Below are 19,282 nucleotides of genomic sequence, written 5' to 3'. Positions count from 1 at the left end.
CGTTGCTTATTGTGTTGCCATCGTTTTCCGCGCCGATTCAAAGAATGCATCTGCGATCAAACGCGATAATTTGAGCGAGTTGCCTTTTGCGCTTTCCTCGCGGCAAGGCTTGCACTGTTCCGGCAATGATCACACAGGAGGCTCAGACACAGTACTACCTTTCTGCCTGTAGGTCATGTTTGTTAACACTTAGCATTCAGATATACGCGCTCACTGATCATCGCGTCTCCTTCGTTTATACCCGTACAAAAATTACAGTTACCACAACTTCGCGGGCCCTGAAGTTCTGTCGACGCCTAATCAGTGCGACTGGCCCTGTTACACGCGACATGGGTCCACATTGGCGCAAGCGAGACGCACAGCCAATCGCGCAGTACCGCACACTCAACAAAGTGTTCTGTCTCCCTAAACAAAGATGAGCCGATATTGCAGCGCTTTTTTGTCGCACACTCCATCACGTCACAAGAACGCGGTTCACTTACGCAAGTAAGAAAGATGGCGTTGTTAGCCTTTCATCGCGCAGTTCCCCAGACGGCTATGTTCTTCGGTACACATTACGACATTAGTACTAATTTGGCTGGCAAGATTATTATGTAGGCTCGCGAAAAAGAACTTCCAATTGCAACGCACGCCCCCACCAAACACTGCACGAGTGTACCGTGCGGAAAGCCACCGGTGAATCTGTGTTGCCAACCAGGGGCTTTAGAATGTAAAAATATGCCAATCTGTTTTTATTCTAATATCCTGACGTCAAATTGACGTAACCGCCGACGTCAGCATCGGGCGGGGACCCGCAGCGTTGTTTGAAGCACTGAGTCCCTTTCCTAGTTCATAGGAATACATTTATGTTTGATTTCAAAGCGAATTGCATTGGCTACTTTGGCAGGTTTTTCTTATCTAATTGGCTGACAAGACGCGAGGAGCGCGCAGAAATGGAGAGGGTTTCGGTGGGGCCGAGCTAGCGCTATGAAAGGAGATAACCAGATGAGGAGGGTGGTGCCGGTGTCTGGGAATGGTCCGCTTCCCCTTGCTTAGCTTGGGGTGACTGGTCGAAAATCACGGCGGCGTGCAACCGAAGGCTGGAAATGCTGCTAAAACAAATCCTCAGCAAATAAAGGTTGGCAGAACGATGTCTTATACATTCCCAAAGGGCTGGACAATATTATACTGCTGCGCCCGTAACGTGATGCAGTGACGGTACCGGCGGTGAGTGACTTAGGTCGGGTGAGGTCTATCGGAGCAATGAAGCGTGCTAGGTTATTAATGCGTTAGCATTCTTGGGGTTTTTCACTAAATTTTTCGGGGCCAACTATCTATCTACATATTTGTGTGTCTAACCGTTTTCCCGCCTGCTTTGGCCATTGGGTACTCTGTGGTTCAATGGGTAGCGCATAGGGCTGCTGTGCTGAGGGAACAGGGTTAGAAAGCAGCTGTCGGGCCAACTTGGGTCACCGAGTTTGTGGCGATGGGTACATATTCGCCGCTCTTCAACGAATGTCTTTCACGCCGACACGTTTACGTGGGTACCGCCGTTGAAAGAAACTCTGAAGCCTACTCGGATAACTGGGTGTGAGCCACTCACTCAGTCCTGGTCTTCAATGAACCTCTTTCATGCGAACTCGGGTCAGTAGGTGTGTGCCGCTCTTCAGTAAGCGTCTTTGACGCAGACTTGGGTGAGTAGGTACGTGCCACTGGTGTGGGTTACTGGGTAGGTGCCACCTCTGTGGCGCCAGAAAGAAGCGCGAAAGACGAGCCCGGTTGCCGCAGGACGCGTTTCTCAGCGTTCGCACGGACCGGCACTCCATGCTTTTCGAAGGCCACGTGCAGGCTTCGTGGCGGCGGCGCTAAATGGCGCCGAGTATTCTTAGCGAAGCGTGAAAGTATATTTACGCTGCAGTGAACGCCTGATACACAACTCGTTTCGACGGTGGCAACATGTTGTGTTGGTATGATGATTTAGTGCGAAGCTCATTACTCTCGACAGTCATGGTGATATGCGTCCTAACGCATGTTTGGTTTGTTAATATTTAGGAACACTAACAATATTACTACAACAGCACTAGTGCTGCTAATATGTAACTATTACAGCTGCTCTCAAACCCCTACCAATACTTATGACGTACGAAGGACCTTTATCTCTTAAGCTGGTGTTTAAATTGACGTCTCTGCCTTGACTTTTACAGCCGCAGGAACACAACGGCATTGAAGCAATTGTTCGGCAAGGGAATTGGTGCATGCACCCGAGATTCCAGACAGTGCTTTCCACCAGGGCCACCCTCTGCAGAATCGCACTACTGGTGTACTTTGGCTCCACCTTGTGGATTCGCATAAGGTACCGCGGCCTTCTTCACGCCAACACCCGGAGGGAACATGCGGTGCTGCCACTGTTTTGCGGCTGGGACGACATGGCATGCAATCTTTACACGGCTACCATAAGAAATTCCATTAAAAAGTCTCAGGACCCCTGCGATAACTTTTATGGCTTCGTCTGCGACGGCTGGAAGCATCAGCACCGTTTCCTCTCTGTTGACGCAGCTGAAGATGCGATGCACAAACGCGCGCTCAACGGAATCAAGCGAGGTTTTCAGGACAATGGAAATCATGCTGAAGCCGCTTCATCTACGACGAGCGTCCAGGAAAGGGTAGCCGCGCTAGCCAGGTCTTACATGGAACGTTCATCAGAGAGCAGCCTGCAAAACCTGAAGAGGCTGATGTCCGATAACCACCTCTCATGGCCACCCACTGGCGATAACCACCCACTAGCAATTCTGCTCGACATGTCTGCGAACTGGAACGTCCACCTGTGGTTCCAAGTTCGCGTAAGCCTGTCATCTTTTCGCGTCGGTAGCACGGTGCTGGTACTGAAAATTGTGCCCAGCACGGATTTTCGCTCGTGGATCGCTAGTATGCGTGTATATACCGGCCATCTCGTGTGGACGGCACTATGGCTTCGCTACCACAAGAATGTTCGAACGATGCTGCGCGTATTCGACGTCTCAGAGTCGTGCTCTGGTGAAATCGTCTCCACCATCGAGGCAATGAACCGATTAACATTAGAAACACTGGGACCTGCCGTGGCCGAGCCTGAACCAAGAATAGTGCGGATGTCAATCCCTAACCTTACTGAGACGGCCACTCTCGGCATTTCGACCGGTCGCCTTGTCCTCCTCTTCAACGAGTATCTCAGGTGAGCACGACGCTTCTCGCCTAGCTACATCGTGCAAGTTGAAAACCTGGCTCTGCTGCGGCCTGTCGCCTACATTTTTGGACTGAAAGCCAAGACAAAAGAAGCGTTGATCTTGAGTCTGAGACTCTGTGTTGCGCACGAGCTGGGCTGGATGGCCCACAGGGAAATCGCGAACGTCACGCTACAGATCGCAGGCTTGCCTCCGTCGGCTCACACACGGCGCTGCCTCGTCCAGATCGAAAGTACCGTGGGTATCGGATGGCTCAGTTTGTTTCCCAAGCATCAGGAATCCGAGTCTTTCGTTCGAGACATGAGGTACATTCTAATTGATGCCGCGGCCCGTCGCAGTAAGGCATTTCTTCAGCTCCGTGCCCACAGTACCGGTATCCTGTGGAACAGTGACAGTTTCCCGACCAGGGTGCTGCCCGAACCTTCGTGCACAGCTCGCTTCTTCACCCACTGGCTGAAACTGATGGTCAAGCGCTGGCGGCTGCAGCAAGATATCCCAAACGTCCTCAAGCCTGGCTTGTTGCTCAGCCATCGATGGAGCTTTCATGGCGCACTCACGGTTGCTGAGCACTACTTTGTTCTTCCTTTCTACCACTCGGACCTGCCGCCAGCTGTCAACAACGGTTGCGCTGGCCGCCTCATTGCTGACGAAGAACTCAGGGGCCTGTTTCGCGAGCTGGTGTACAACCAAAGCCACAATCGAAACAACCGAGACGGCACTGGAATATTCGAACGATACTCTACCGCCGGATTGTCCCCCGTACCGCGTGGACACTGAGGCGCTTCTGGCTGACCTCTCTGTACACAGGCTTGCCGTCGTGCAAGACTCCGTTAGTGCATACTCAGTGTAGTCGAGCCCTGCTCAAGACAGACTTCGTGGCATCGTGCTACGCACTGTGCTCTAGCGGCAACTACGCGTGCCCGCTGTAAGGGGATGCCAAACGCCGTTGCAATGAACTCGTCAAGCAGTTGTCACGAGTTTGCAGCAGCCTTCGGTTTCAAGGTGCCTTTCGACCAGCTCTAGATTCGGCATGAGTGTGTTTACGTTTTATTTCTTTTTATATTGAGCTTCAATCCTGCATGCTTCTCCTGATGTCATGGCCTTTAATATGTCGCTTATAATTAAACACTCGCTGATCATCCAACGAAACAGGTGAGGTCAGTTTATCAAGTCGTCACATTAAAAAAGCCGTCATGTCACATTGATATTGCTAGCTGGAATAACTCCATACTGCAGCATGAATTGTCTTTTACAGTATAAGTTTTACAAGCAACAGGCGAACTCGGCGCTTCCCACATTGCCTTCGGTGCCGTTCGTGCCACCGGAACGACCCTATCTGCGCCACTGCATTTAATTTCTTGTTATACGGCCTATTTCTTTAATTTCAACAGTATAACTTCCTTTGTTCACATCTAAATGTTGCGAGCATTTTAATGCTGCGAAGGAAAGCGCAATTGAGGACGACAGAGGATAGGCGGTGTGATAAAATTAGGAAATTTTCAAGTATCAGGCGGAATAGCTGCCGCGAAGCAGGTATAGCTAAATATGACTGGGAGGGGCCTTGGTCTCGCAGTGGACATAAATAGGCTAGTGATATGCTCAAATTTTGCGGAGTAAAGCCAGATAAAGCAAGTAAACAAAACCACATGAACGGCTAACAGAACAAGCACGAAGATCAGACATATACATGTACTAACCATTATTACCACGCTAGTTAAAGGATAACATCGCCAGAGATCCCTCTACTAATTTTCGTAGGAACCTCTATGCGGAGGGGAGGCTCGTCGCGATGAGTAGAGCGCCTGTCGTGGGCCCCGCCTCCCGCTTAGGGTCATTATTGGGCCGCTTACATAATCGTCCTTGTTTCAGAAAGCACTCGACCCGGTCACTGAGGGCCGCGACCGGGTCTGTTACCGAATCCAGGCTGACTGCTTTCTCTGTCATGAAGCAGATTGCCTCCACCCACTATACTGTGCCTGCAAAACGCTGCATCCGTCAATTTCCTGCCTAGCCTGCACGCTTTCTTTAGTAATCTGCTAAATGTTTATAATATTTGGAAAAAATTCAATGGGATCTTTGCAGTCAATGAGGTATTTCTTGTTCTAATCAGAAAGCATTACACCACTTCCGTTATCGTAAACAATAAATAACCTTTTCAGAAATTAGGTAATGTCTCAGTTGTCATTATGCCTTGACCCCCGGGACAATGCAGATGAGAGGTATGAATGTCCTTTCCGTTTCATTGAACAGAACTGGACGCTGTTCAAAAAACCCTAATTAACCTCATTAGAAGATTAATACCGGTTATCTCAATTAGGTGCAGTAAAAGAGCGCCTTGGTTCAATGAGCGGCTGCGAAGAGCCAATAAAAAGAAAAGGCGTTTGTATAGGCAGGCAGTTGCTAACAACCTATTAACTACATGGGCAACCTACAGAAAAAGCGACAAGGGTTACCAAAGAATGCTGAAAGCCACCCGGCGCCAGTTTTACAGTGACGTCTTACCCACTATGCTATCTAACAATCCTCGAAGATTTTGGAGCGTAATTAACCCGCATTCACGTCCTGATTCATCCTTAACAAATTGTAATGGTGATCATCTGGACGATGCCCATTCTGCTCAACTCTTTAACAACGCTTTTTCAACTGTTTTCACTCATGAAGTCATTACCCCTTCTCTAGCTCGCAGTTCACTTCATGATTATTCAATGCCCTCTATAGTCTTAAGTGATCATGGCATTCTCTGTCTATTAAATAACCTTAAAAATACTAGAAGCACGAACCCGCTTGGCTTTAACTACAAAATACTTAAAAATATATCTCAGAGTAGTTTTCACATCCCATCTGCACTTTTTTCTCAGTCTTTACATCTGACTCCATCCCTCATCACTGGCGAGTAGCTAAAGTAGTGCCAATTTTCAAATCTGGCGTCCGCTCTGATCCCCCAAACTACAGACCCATTTCATTGACTTGCAGCTTCTCAAAGCTCCTTGAACATGTCATACACACCCAGATCATTAATTATCTTGAAGATCACAACATCATATTTAAATATCAGCACGGTTTTCGCAAGGGATTTTCTTCAGACAATCGGCTTTTTGGATTTACTAACGACTTATTTACTTTAATAGACGCCGAGATTCAAGTCGACGCTTTGTTTCTCGATTTTTCTAAGGCATTTGATCGGGTCCCCCACCATAGATTACTACTCAAGTTATCGCATCTCAATATTCACCCTCAGGTTTTAGCATGCATTAAAGACTTCCTCTCATCTCGCGTTCAGTTCACCGCTGTTAATGGTTCTAACTCTTCAATGGCTGAAGTCAGATCTGGTGTACCCCAGGGGAGCGTGCTTGGTCCCCTGCTCTTTCTAATATTTATTAATGATTTGCCTAACTGTGTGTCTTCCCAAATTAGACTGTTCGCTGACGACTGGGTTGTGTACCGAGCCATGAAAAGTGAAACTGACCCCCAATATTTACAAACTGATCTCGATTCAATTAACACTAGGTGTTCATCGTGGCTAACGATCCTAAACCACTCTAAGACAACGCTCGTCTCCTTTACAAGAAACTCTTGCCGCATCCCAACCACATACACTACGTAATGACGTAACAGTTGAGACAGCTTCTACTTACAAATATTTAGGTGTTCAGATACACTCTGACTTAACCTGGAACTAGCACATTGATCTGATTATAGCCGCTGCTAACCATTCTTTTGGCTTCTTAAAACGTAACATTCGACATGCTCCTGCGCCTGTGCGTAAACTTTCTTATATCACCTTAATGCGACCTAAAATCGAATACTCTTCAGCCATATCGGACGCGGATCTAGCCTACATCATAGGTAACATCGAATCTCTGCAAACCGTGCTGCTCGTTTCATTTTTTCAGATTACTCGCGGTTCACTAGCGCCACGGCGTTAAAAGCTCATGATGGTCTTGCTAACCTCTCCCATCGTCACAAACGTGCTGGCTTAACTCTTTTTCACAAAATTTACCGTCATCCGTTGCTTCATGACGATTATTTCAATCACCATCGGCCTTCTTTCACCGCCGTGACCATCCTTTCAAGATCAAACGCATCATTTGCCGCACTTCATCTTTTGTGAAATCTCTCATACCCGAAACCATTATTGAGTGGAACCAGCTGCCTGCTACAATCGCAACTGAAATGAACACATCTAAATTTCAGGAACTTCTAAAAAATGAATGCGATGAGTAGGTTTTCTTCTAGTTCTGTTCCGTTTACTGCAATGTGTTTGATATTTTGTGTGTGTGTTCTGTTTATTATGTTGCGTTTTTTCACTTTGTTTCATTGAGTGTTGATGTGCTGCCACATTTTATTCTTGTTGCCTATTCCTTTTCTAGATTGTCATAGAATTTTTGTCACCCCCCTATGTAATACCCTCGTTGTGAGGGCCTTTAGGGGTTTCTTGAAATAAATAAAAAATAAATCATCAGTTACCCGCAAAAGGTAGCACAATATATTGCTTGCAATTTAGGCACTTGTTATAGGCCCCGTCGGCCCCCACGATAGAATTATGGACCGACTCGCTGCAGCGTATGCACGGAATTTAGGCAGAGCCTGAGGCTCTCTGGCTCTACAACTTCATGCAAACCAAGCGCTGCCAGTCATTTTTCGTGCGACTCGAGTGGCTGCTAGAACACTTCATGGGCCAGCACGCTGAATGAATTCTCACCTTTCGCTTCCTATAGCCTTATCTTATTTTGCAAGTTTGCAGAAAAGGCTGCCGCCAATATAGCAGCTGGCGTCTCCAGCCACTGCGAGGGGAGATATGCTGGCGTATTAGTTCCCCTAATTAAGGAACCAATAAAGCGAACAAGCTGCGTCCCTCCTGAAAATTCTGCACATTCAATTGGAAAGGCGGTCGGCGCTGCAGAGGCTCGGCGCGGCGTAAACCGCGACACCTTCCCTGTGAAACGATGACAGGAAGAGAGGGCAATGCGGACTTCAAGTTCATGGGGCACGTGGTGGATGTTTTGGGAACTAGTCTGGTATGTCCGCGACGGTCCGGAGTACGCGCGCGCACGTGCTCCGCGATGGCTGTGGCACGACCCGCATTCCTGACCGGGGGCTCCGGAAACTGGGGGGGGGGGGGGGGGGGCAGTGGGGGTAGTCGTCTCCACAGGTTCTAAACCAGTGGGGGCATGCCCCCACATTCAAAGCTGTGCCTACCGCCGCCTCTCTTCTCCCTTCCCACCACCCGTACGGCTAGCGACTCATTTGACTAGTTACAGGGTGCTCCCTTCCTTCTACAAACGAAACAAAATTTTCTGGAGGGTTGTGACTTCTGCGACTTTCTTTGTCGCTGCTTTTACTGCGTCGAGAGCGCTGCCTGTTTTCGGCTGGTTCAGCGTATCTTCCATCCTGAAGTGGTTCTCGACGAGGGGAAGGCTGGTGCTCTATTCCGCAGCCATTGCAGGAGCACGTCTCAGCGCCATGACTTTAGGATGTCTCTCGTTCTGTCCCTTTTTCATTGCCCCATATACAAGCCCATGAAAAGCAAGAAGATAACAAACGTCAGTGTAAGCCTGTTCCTAGAAAAGCCCCATTTAAATTAGACTGCAGCCTTCATTTCTCTGCACTGCGCTTCTTCAGTGGTCGTTGATATATATATATATATATATATATATATATATATATATATTGTTACGGTGCATTCGGACAGGACCATGTCGCGGGATCGAATCCCGGCCACGGCGGCCGCATTTCGATGGGGGCGAAATGCGAAAACACCCGTGTACTTAGATTTAGGTGCACGTTAAAGAACACCAGGTGGTCCAAATTTCCAGTCCCCCACTACGGCGTGCCTCATAATCAGATCGTGGCTTTGGCACGTAAAACCCAATAATTTATTGTAATTGTTAATCAAGACCATGCGCGCAAGGGAGAGACGTACAAGAAGTGGTAGGCTGTCTCCTGGAGCTGTGACCTCTGTACCAGCTTGCGCGTTTACCGCTAGCTTTTCCCCATGTAAATAGTTGTATTACACGTTTGTGCATCGGGCTTCCTCTGCATATATATATATATATATATATATATATATATATATATATCATAAGAAGCCAACACACAGTGACACCAAGGGCAACATAGGGGAAATTACTTGTACTTGCTAATTGAAATAAAGATCTGATACATTACTGGAAATGAAAATGGATGAAAAAACAACTGGCCACAGGTGGGGAACGAACCCACGTGAATGGGAACGTGGATGGGAAGACAGTGGGCAGACCACTGTCTAGGTTATTCACCCAAGAGAACGGTGTGCCACAGGGGGGGGGGGGGTGCTTAGCTGCACACTATTTACGGTAAAGATGAATTCCCTGCATACGGTCATCGCACGCACAATGTTTTTATTCTGTTTGTCGACGATGTGCAGATAAGCTCCAAGTCATGTAATATTGCCATCTGCGAACGACAAGTGCAGCTTCGAATAAAGATATTGTCCAAATTGGCAGATGAAAATGGTTTTAAAGTAAACTCCCAGAAGAGCACTTGCGTACTCTTTACAATCAAGACAGGCGTAACGCCAATCCCAAGTATTTAAGTCAAAGGAGATGCGCTCTCTGTGAGCAGCGAGCATAAGTTTCTAGGAATCATTTTAGATTCTAAACTCACGTTTATTCCTCATCTTAAGCATCTGAGGACAAAATGGTTGAAGACAATGAACCTTTTTTAAACTTCTTTCACGCACAACATGGGAAAGTGATCGAAAGTGTCTGCTTAACTTTTATAACAGTCTTGTCCGGTCACAACTTGATTACGCAACTATAATTTATCATTCCGCAGCACCAAGTGCATTAAAAATGCTAGACCCCGATTACCATCTGTGTATCCGATTACCATCTGGGTATCCGGCTTTCAGGACAAGTCCGATCCAAAGCCTTTACGCAGAGTCGAATGAGTGGTCACTTCATATTCAGCGGTGATATACCAGTTTTACATATTTTCTGACAGTATACACGAACACTGCACATCCCTCTTACTCAACCATAAACGATAGGACCACTGACATACTCTTCCATAACCGACCTGCAGCGAGAAAGCCGTTCTCTTTCGTGTGAGGAATCTCAGTGAGGAAATGGGTATTCCGCTGCTTGAACATTGTCCTATGGCTCCAGCGAAACTGTTACCGCCGTGGCAGTGGCAGCTTATAGAGTGTGACACATCATTTGTAGAGGCCACTGAACACGCAGCAGAGGCGCATATTAGAATGCATTTCCTAGAACTACAGTTGGAGTTCTCATGCGCAGAGGTTTGCACAGACGCTTCTAAGTTTCATGCCGGGGTGTCTTATGCAGCCGTCGGTCCATCCTTCTCAAAATCTGATCTACTGCACCCGGAAACAAGTATATTTACGGCTGAGGCCGAGAACCGCCTTTAGCTCTTAGAATCGCCTTAGCTCACGTTGCCATCAGAGATAATGTTCCACATTTATTGTAGTGTTGTGCTGATCTGTGTCGCTGCAGACGCAGGACAGTATGCAACGGGGCCGTACGAGTTGATTAAGACAAAAAAGCACCACAGTTTTTCAGTTTTCTTTTGTCAGCAGCGAACAAAACCTGACGTTTGAGTTATCTCGTAATTTCTTGCGATTGAATATCGATTCCCGGTATCTTTTCGTTGTTTTAATTCTTTGTCGTCTTTTTGACCTCGTGACGAAGCATGCAATCCCCATCGTGGGTATGTGCCTTTCACCAACCGCTCAGCATTGGCAGCGGCAGCCAGCACGAGCTGACACAGGAAAACGAACTACAGGCTAGCAGGGCTAACTTACTCTCGCTGACACTCAGGGCCCTCGTTTGCACGCAGGACAGTGTTGAGGCGGGTCGCAGAGAAGGTCGAGTTCAAGAACGTCGCGATGGCTGACGCCGGGGCGAGCGCTTCCTACAGCAGCAGCAGAGGCCGCAGCAAGAGCCCCTCGGATTCGGAGTGGAACGCCATCGGCGGTTGTAGGCGCATCGCAGGCCCGACGAGGACGCCGGGCTTCGAGCGCCTGAAGCTGCATGAGCTTCTTCAAGTGCGACAGATGCAGGCGACAGCGCGCCGGGTGAGAGATGTGACCGGCCGCGGCTACGGCGCAGACACCGTTCTCGATTCTTCACGGAAATCTGCCTTCCCGATGTCGAAGCCAGCTCCGACAGCACAGGTGAGCGCTGCGTAACCGACGATAGCTGTAGCGCACCTATGTGCACTTTAACTTCACTGTGACGCTGCGCCTGGTAGAAAACTGATGGCCAGGATAAACGTAGCGGATCGGGTGGAGTCGGCTTGTCGACGGCAAATATCTTCCGTAGTGACAGTGTGGTAACGAGCAGTACCTGGCGATATACTGCGGTGTATTTTAATTATATACAAAGACTAAATCGTACTTTTGCTTTAATCCATGTCTCCATAACTTTTCAATTTCAACTACGCTTACGCTTCGATTCAGCTATTGAGAAGTTGTGCGTCAGTTGGCACGATATGTATTCATGAAATTATTCCTGTATATGACTCCGTAGCATATACAGAGACACCATCATAGCATAGAGTTATTACAATGTGCAGCCAAAGAACAAACAGAGCACTCTTTTGCTGAAAATATTCTGTAAGGTACAAAAACAAAAAGAAAAAACTCTGTTTCTGAAGCACATGTTTATGTCATTCAGCATGATACAAGTGCATGGTTACATGACATTGACGTGTCACGGCATGAGTATTTACCTATCACAATTGTCATAATTACTGCGCAAATAATTCCTCTCGCGTCGCAGTGTGCCGACAACTAGCTGCGTGCCAAATTTCCAACTGCAGCGTTGCTTTTCTCAATGGATTTACAGACCTACGGAAAATAATTATCTCAGTAGGCTTGCGTGGGAGGCGTGGGAAACGGAAACAGTTGAAGTAACCAGAACCACAATCAGGGTGCGGGTATATTGAGTCTTCTAGCAGTCTGTTTATCGTTCCTGGGGAGGTGTTCTTAAAGCGATCGACAGAGTTCATGCTGGTGTTCTGGCACCAAAACGCCGGAACATACTCTTAAAGTCTGGGGACTTATGTGCCAAAAGCACGATATGATTATGAGGCGCACCGTACGGGGGGACTTCGGAATAATTGTGACCACCTGGGGTTGTTTATCGTGCACCAAATAGACGCTACACGGGCGTTCTTGCATTTCGCCCTGATCGAAATGCGTTCTCTGTGGCGGTGATTTGATCGCGCGCGCTCGGGCGTAGCAGCGCAACGCCAAAGCCCAATTCTCTCCCACCGGCGGGTGAAACACACTCTTCACCTATACCAAAACATCCCACCGACCTGGCGCCACTGACGAGAAATTTTGCTGACGCACTTGTTATTAAAAATTCTAACTCAGATAAAGTTATTATAGTTAAAGCATTGTACTAGACGCTGTCTCAGTGTTTCATAGCTCCAATGAACAACGTGCCGCCTTCTACTTTGTCTACCGTGACAATAAACCATTGCATTTATCTTTTGCATTTCACATCTGCAGGAATGGACCGGGTTCAATGTAGCCGTCATGCAAGAAAACTGGTGCGTGAACCTTAGGCACACGGCCATCCTGCAGGCGACGGCCGTCTTCTGCGTCGTCGTCCGTTTCTTTTACCTGGGAGTGACGCTATGGATTCGTGTCAAGGATCTCGGTGTTTGCGATGCCACCTTCGCAACGTCCCACGCGGAAAATGTTGATCTACTGCTTTTTTCCGGAGGCTCCGGAATCACATGCCACAAGTATATGGCTGCCATGGAGCTTTCCGTTATTCGATCTGACGACCCTTGCCAAGATTTCTACCGCTTTGTCTGCGATGGATCGAAGCGCCAACATGATCTCCTCTCCGTCGTGGACGCTGCGGAAGATGCAATATACGGTCTCGCGCCCAGCAGCATTGAGTGGAACTCCGAAGGTGGCAGCGACCAGTATTGTGCAGTGCCATCGGCATTTAGCGTCGAGAAGGAGGTAGCCGGCTTTGCCAAGTCATGCATGGAGCTTTCACGGAGCAGAATGCCAGAGCTGAAAATGTTCATGGGCGAGCGCCATCTCCTATGGCCAGTGACATCTCGCTGGGATCTCTTAGAGATTCTGCTTGATCTGTCCGGCAACTGGAACGTGCGTCTGTGGTTCCACGTGAGCTTCGAACTGGCTCTGCTTCGCGATGGGACCGGGAAGCCCGTGCTCAAGATTGGCGACAGCGCTGCCTTCCATGCCAGCATTGTCACCGTGCGGATATTTGCCGGTCAGCAGGCGGGGACGGCCGCTTCGCTGCGGTACTGGCGGTACGTGCGCGCCATGTTACATCTATTCGATGCTTCTAAAGCGGCCGACGAGGAACTCGTAGCCAAAATCGAGGCGATGGACGGGCTCACGCTAGAGGTGCCAGGCGTCGCCATGGCAGAGCTTCACCCGAGAGTTATGCGGATGCCAATACGCAACCTCACGGAAGCGGCGACTCGCGGCATTGCTGCTGGTCGGCTGCTGCAGCTCTTCGTCAGGGCACGTCGCTTCTCACTTCGAGGCATCGTGCAAGTGGAAAATGCTGGCTGGATTCGCTCTATCGTCTACCTTCTGGGACTCAAGTCAGATACGCGAGATGCGCTCACGCTCAGCCTTCCCGTTGCTCACGATTTGGGCTCGATGGCAAGCCGAGATATCGCTGATATCACGCTGAAGCTTGTCGGCCCTGCCTCCGTCATCGCAAAGACGTCGTTGCCTCGTTCTAGTTGAAAGCACCATAGGCATTGGATGGCTCAGTTTGTTTACGAAGCATCGTGGAGCCGAGGTTCTCGTTCAGGACATAAGGAACGCCTTCGTTGGCGTCGTGTCGAGCCACCAGAATGTCTTGCTTCAGCTCTGGGCCCCCGGTGCCATTGTATTCTGGACCAACGAGAGCTTCCTAGCGAGCGTGGTGTCACACCCGACACACGGAGCTCGCTTCTTCGTCGACTGGTCGAAGCTGATGAACGGGCGCTGGCGGCTCCTCGAGCAAGACATGACGAACGTTCTCAAGCCAGGTTCCTTTCTGAGCCAGCGATGGAGCTTTCACGGCGCGCTCACTGTCGCCGAAGACTGCTTCGTGTTCCCGCTGTTCCACCCACACTTTCCAGCGGCCGTTAACTACGGCGGTGCCGGACGCCTCGGCGCTGACGAAGTGCTCAGGCGTCTGTACCACGAGCACATATACAACATTACCCATCTCAGCAGTGGGAGAAGCCGCAAGGACACTCAGCAGACCAGCGACAGCTCCAGTGCGCCACAGAAGCACTCGCCAAATCAAATGGACTTGAAGGCTCTCCTGGCCAGCCTGGCTGCCTACTGGCTTGGCGTTGCGCGGCACAAAAGTAGGAAATGTACCAGGGAATTGAGCCTTGCGCGAGACAGCCTTTCATTTTTTTCGAAGCGTCCTGCCACGCGCTGTGCTCCAACGGAAACTATGTGGACGTGCTATATGGGGTCGCGAGCCATCGCTGCAATGAGCCCGTCAAGGCGCTGCCCGAGTTCGCGGCAGCGTTCCAGTGTTTAATCCCAGATGCCGTTGTATAGGTTTCGAATGATCGCTAATCATTTTCTTTGCTCCACGTCCGTGACTTGCTCTTCGCAGTGGTCACGTGTAGCTTATTAAAGTCTTAGCCGGGCGTTAATACAGTGTTGCCGTTATGCTACATTAAAAAATACAACTAATTATAAAATGTTTCATCGGAATATAGAATGAATCACGGATTTTATAAGAGGTGTCCTAATTATGGGCTCCTTATTTATTTAGGCCACCTGGGGCTCTTCAATGTGCATCGAAAGATCGGTACACAAATCTTTTACATTTTGCCTGCATAGAAATCATAGAAATAGGGCCGTCACATTTACAAAAATAAAATAGCTAGGTTTAGCTGGTTAGGTGGTGCGCTACTCACGTCGTACAAAACTCAATACCAGATGCCAAAAAGTGGACATATCGATGCATCATGTGTAGATTGGATAGCTGCAACAATATTTTCTTTGTGTCGCTAATCTACGTAACATGGCGTAGCATAAATATTTCAGGGGATATGAAAGAATATTTCTTGCTTCCATCGTTCCTCGGTTGCTAGCTGGCCGCCAAGAATAGAAAGTGGCTGGAATCAGCTAGCGCAAGACAGGGGTAATTGGAGATCGGAGGGAGAGGCCTTCGTCCTGCAGTGGACATATATATAGGCCTATGATGATGATGGTGATTTGTATTCCTCCGTTTCGCACAGGAAAGCATTTTCTTAAAGTCCTCATTTTAAACGGAGTACTGTATCCGTTATCTTGGGCTGTAACCAGGCAGGGCCTTAATATTTTATTCCAGGGTACGTATCTCGTTTTGCGGAAATAGAGGTAGGACCACCTTGGATTTGTATAGCCTACATGCCATTGACCTCTCCGTCTCCCACTCTTTCCCCATATTTCATGATGATGTGGCTGATTCCCAAAACATGGCACATAACCCCACTGCGGATTAGCCAAGAAGTGGGCCGTACAATTCAGATATAAAATTAGATAAAATTTAAGTTCCACAAAGCAATAACAGGTAAGCAGAATAACAGAATAAAGTCAGGCAGGATGGCTTGAAGATAATTGAAATAACTCAGAATTTGCACGAGAATGTTGAAGAAATAGAAGGGTAGCGTCAAATTATCGCTGCAATCTATTTGTATTGGAAGTAGAATTGCACGGCATACAGCCATGTGGGCGTAGCCTAGAGCAGAGGCCCCGAGAGAAAGAAAAATTGGGAAAGCATTGAAAGTCAAATTAGGCAAAACAGAGCCTCGAGAAATCTTTCTTTGCAATGCGAATGGAGGACAGCACAAAAGTAATCATTGGTTGTCTCAGGTTGATTACAAAAATGGCCGAGAGGTGACAGCGTCAGACCAGCCTGGTGCAAATAAATTTGAACTGCGCAGTGCGGTATCACAAGCCTGTAAATGCAGCTTCACACATCAGTGCTGGATGCCATTGACAATTCCAGGGGAACTGAAAATTATAGAAGTCATAATTGGAGAATACTGCTTGTTTTGTGGAAGCTATATTAAGGCAGAATTTTCCGTACTTTGCTGAAGAGACGTACGCTGTAACCGGGAAAATGGAAACTAGTGGATCACTTAAGGAAGACTTGGCAAGTGATTCTGACCTTTCATTTAAGTGAGCTTTTTGTTTTGCTTGCTCTTTGCTTTTGCTTTTGCTTGCTCGTGCGACAGAGCACGATAGTTAACCTGGATCAATGGACCGAGCAGCTCAGGGCGGATATTAAAGTGGCAACTAGGAAGATACAGACCGACCTCGAAGTCGACCGGGTGGATAGTCGGCTGGCACACCTACTCGAAGCAAAAACATCGCTACTGAACAGGTGGAAAGGGCAAAGGCTCAATCGGCGGCTTAGAAAAAAGATCGCAGAGCTTAACAAAGCCATTGAGGAGCACTGTCGGGTGCTAAGCCAACAGCCGTGGGATGAAATATGCAATTCGGTTGACGGACAAATGAGAGTTGGCGCCAAGTGGAATCTCCTCAAGCACCTACTCGACGCAACCAATGCTAGATCCAACCAAAGTAAAGTACTAGAGAGAATCGTACATGAGACCACTCGCCAAGAATACGTGTCGAAATACCTGGATAACCTCGCTTGTCGGTATCTCCCCCTGGGCTTGGCCAACCCAGACGACTACCCAACGTATAGGGGCGGTTCGTGCCCCGAGTTGAACGCCGCCTTCAAAGTCTACGAGGTCAGGGAGGCCCTACAGTGCCTCAATGCCAGGTCCGCGCCAGGGCCTGATCAAATCACCAATAAGGCTCTTAGAAACCTTGACGACGACTCCATAGCGTGGCTTACAGAAGAAATCAACAAGGCCTGGCAAACAGGTGAAGTCCCACGAGGTTGGAAAGAGGCTCTGGTAATCCTCATTCCGAAGCCCGGCAAAGCTCCAAACCTATCCAACCTCAGACCGATTTACCTTACATCATGCGTAGGAAAGGTAGCGGAAAACGTAATTCACAATCGGATTTCTAAGCATGTCTAACGCAGCGGTCTCCTTCCCTACGACATGGTGGGCTTCCGACCAGGCCTCTCGACACAAGATGCAATGAAATTAATCAAGACTCAAATCATAGACCAAGATACGAGAGACGTGCGTGGAATTCTCGGGCTTGATCTAGAGAAGGCGTTCGACAACATATCACACCGACATATTCTGGAATCCATCTCGGATCTTAATTAGGACAAGCCTTTCACGGTTACGTAAGATCATTCCTGGAGAACCCCAAAGGAGCGTGGAGACCACAAATCAGAAGGGTATTCACTCGGACCCAAAGACACGCCTCAGGGAGCAGTGCTATCGCCCTTGTTGTTCAACCTAGCCCTCAGGCAACTGTCGGTATCCCTGTCGGGAAACGAAGGAGTTCACCACACGATATACGCCGATGACGTCACTATCTGGTGCACCGGCGGCAGCGAAGGGCAAGTGGAATCGAGCCTACAAGAAGCAGTCGACCGTACTGAAACCTTCCTTGATGGCACAGGCCTACGATGCTCGACAACGAAGTCTGAACTACTACTCTACAGACCGGTCCGCAAAGGTCCTAAACCCAGGGGTTGGAAGCCCCTGGACGAAGTTGACATAGAACTACACACCAAAAGCGGGGCGAGCATTCCTAGGGTCGACACCCTAAAGGTGCTGGGAATGTTCATCAAGTCTACCGGAGGTAACATCACGACGCTCAGAAAAATCACGACCAAGACGGAGTGCATGATTGGATTAATCAATATAATCTCCAACAAGAGGAGCGGTCTAAAGGAGGACGATCTCCTACGGCTATTCCACGCATTCTTAATGAGTCACATAATTTACGTGGCTGCAATCCACAAGTGGTACGCTTCTGAAAGGCACAAGCTGGACACGCTCATCCGTAAAAGCGTCAAAAAAGTAATAGGAGTACCAATAAACGCCAGCACGGACCGCCTTCTTCAACTAGGTGTACATAATACACTCGATGAAATCATCGAAGCTGAGGAAACGGCTCAAGTATCACGACTCTCTAGCACCCCTGCGGGGAGGGAGATTCTCACGGTCTTAGGAATCGGCTCCACTGTAGCGATGGCACGCACATGTGAAATGTCAGATTACCTACGGGACAACATTACGGCTGCTCCTTTTCCCCAAAACGTGCATCCACAACACAATGCGAGCAGACGCTAAGCTAGGGCTGTGGCATTGCTCCGGAGGATAAAAGCCTCGCCTCACACGGTCACTTTCGTTGACGCGGCCCAGTACGAGCACACGTCGGACTTCGTCGCAACGGTAGTCAATCACGACGGACAGGTCACTTGTGCGGCGTCCATCAAAGACAGCACACCTGCTAGGGCAGAGCAGGCTGCGATCGCTCTTGCACTTCTCGACGATGAGAGAGCTGAAATATTTACTGACTCGAGGGCGGCGGTTCGGGCATTTGCCTCTGGTGCCATCGCCGAGGAAGCTCATCGAATTCTCAAAGGCAGAGTCATCCAACCACATACAATCACGTGGTTCCCGGCCCATCTCGAACCCCAACTCGACTCCCTCCGCAACCTCAATGACATCGCACACGTCCAAGCGCGCGAACTAACCCTCCGCGCTGACGCCACTGCAAGTCGAGGCTCCGCCGATTCTAGGCTCGTCGAGTTCCGCGACACTCTCTCCACCTTCAACGAGGTTACCAAACACTACTGCCTTGTTAGAAGACTATACCCTCCCCCACACGGGACACTAACCAGACCTCAAGCTGTCACACTACGCATGCTGCAGACGGGATCATATCTCAACCTGAATTTATTTCACTACATCAATCCAGACTGATTTAGTCCAGACTGCCCTAGCTGCGGACAATGTAGTACTTTGGAACACATGCTCTGGGGATGCCCCTCGTTACAGAGGGGCCCGCATCGATGCACTGCAGAGGAGTGGAGCTCTGCTCTTCGGAGCTCCGACCAGTCACGCCAATTTTGGTATGTCCAGAGAGCCCACGATGCGGCGCTGGAGCTTGGTCTCCCCGTCCCAACGTGGGTGCGGCCCGCGGC

This window comes from Dermacentor silvarum, chromosome 7 (genome assembly GCF_013339745.2).
Source record: "Dermacentor silvarum isolate Dsil-2018 chromosome 7, BIME_Dsil_1.4, whole genome shotgun sequence".
Classification (NCBI taxonomy): domain Eukaryota; kingdom Metazoa; phylum Arthropoda; class Arachnida; order Ixodida; family Ixodidae; genus Dermacentor; species Dermacentor silvarum.
The sequence above is the reverse complement of the archived record's forward strand: the minus strand, read 5'-3'. Positions refer to the sequence as shown.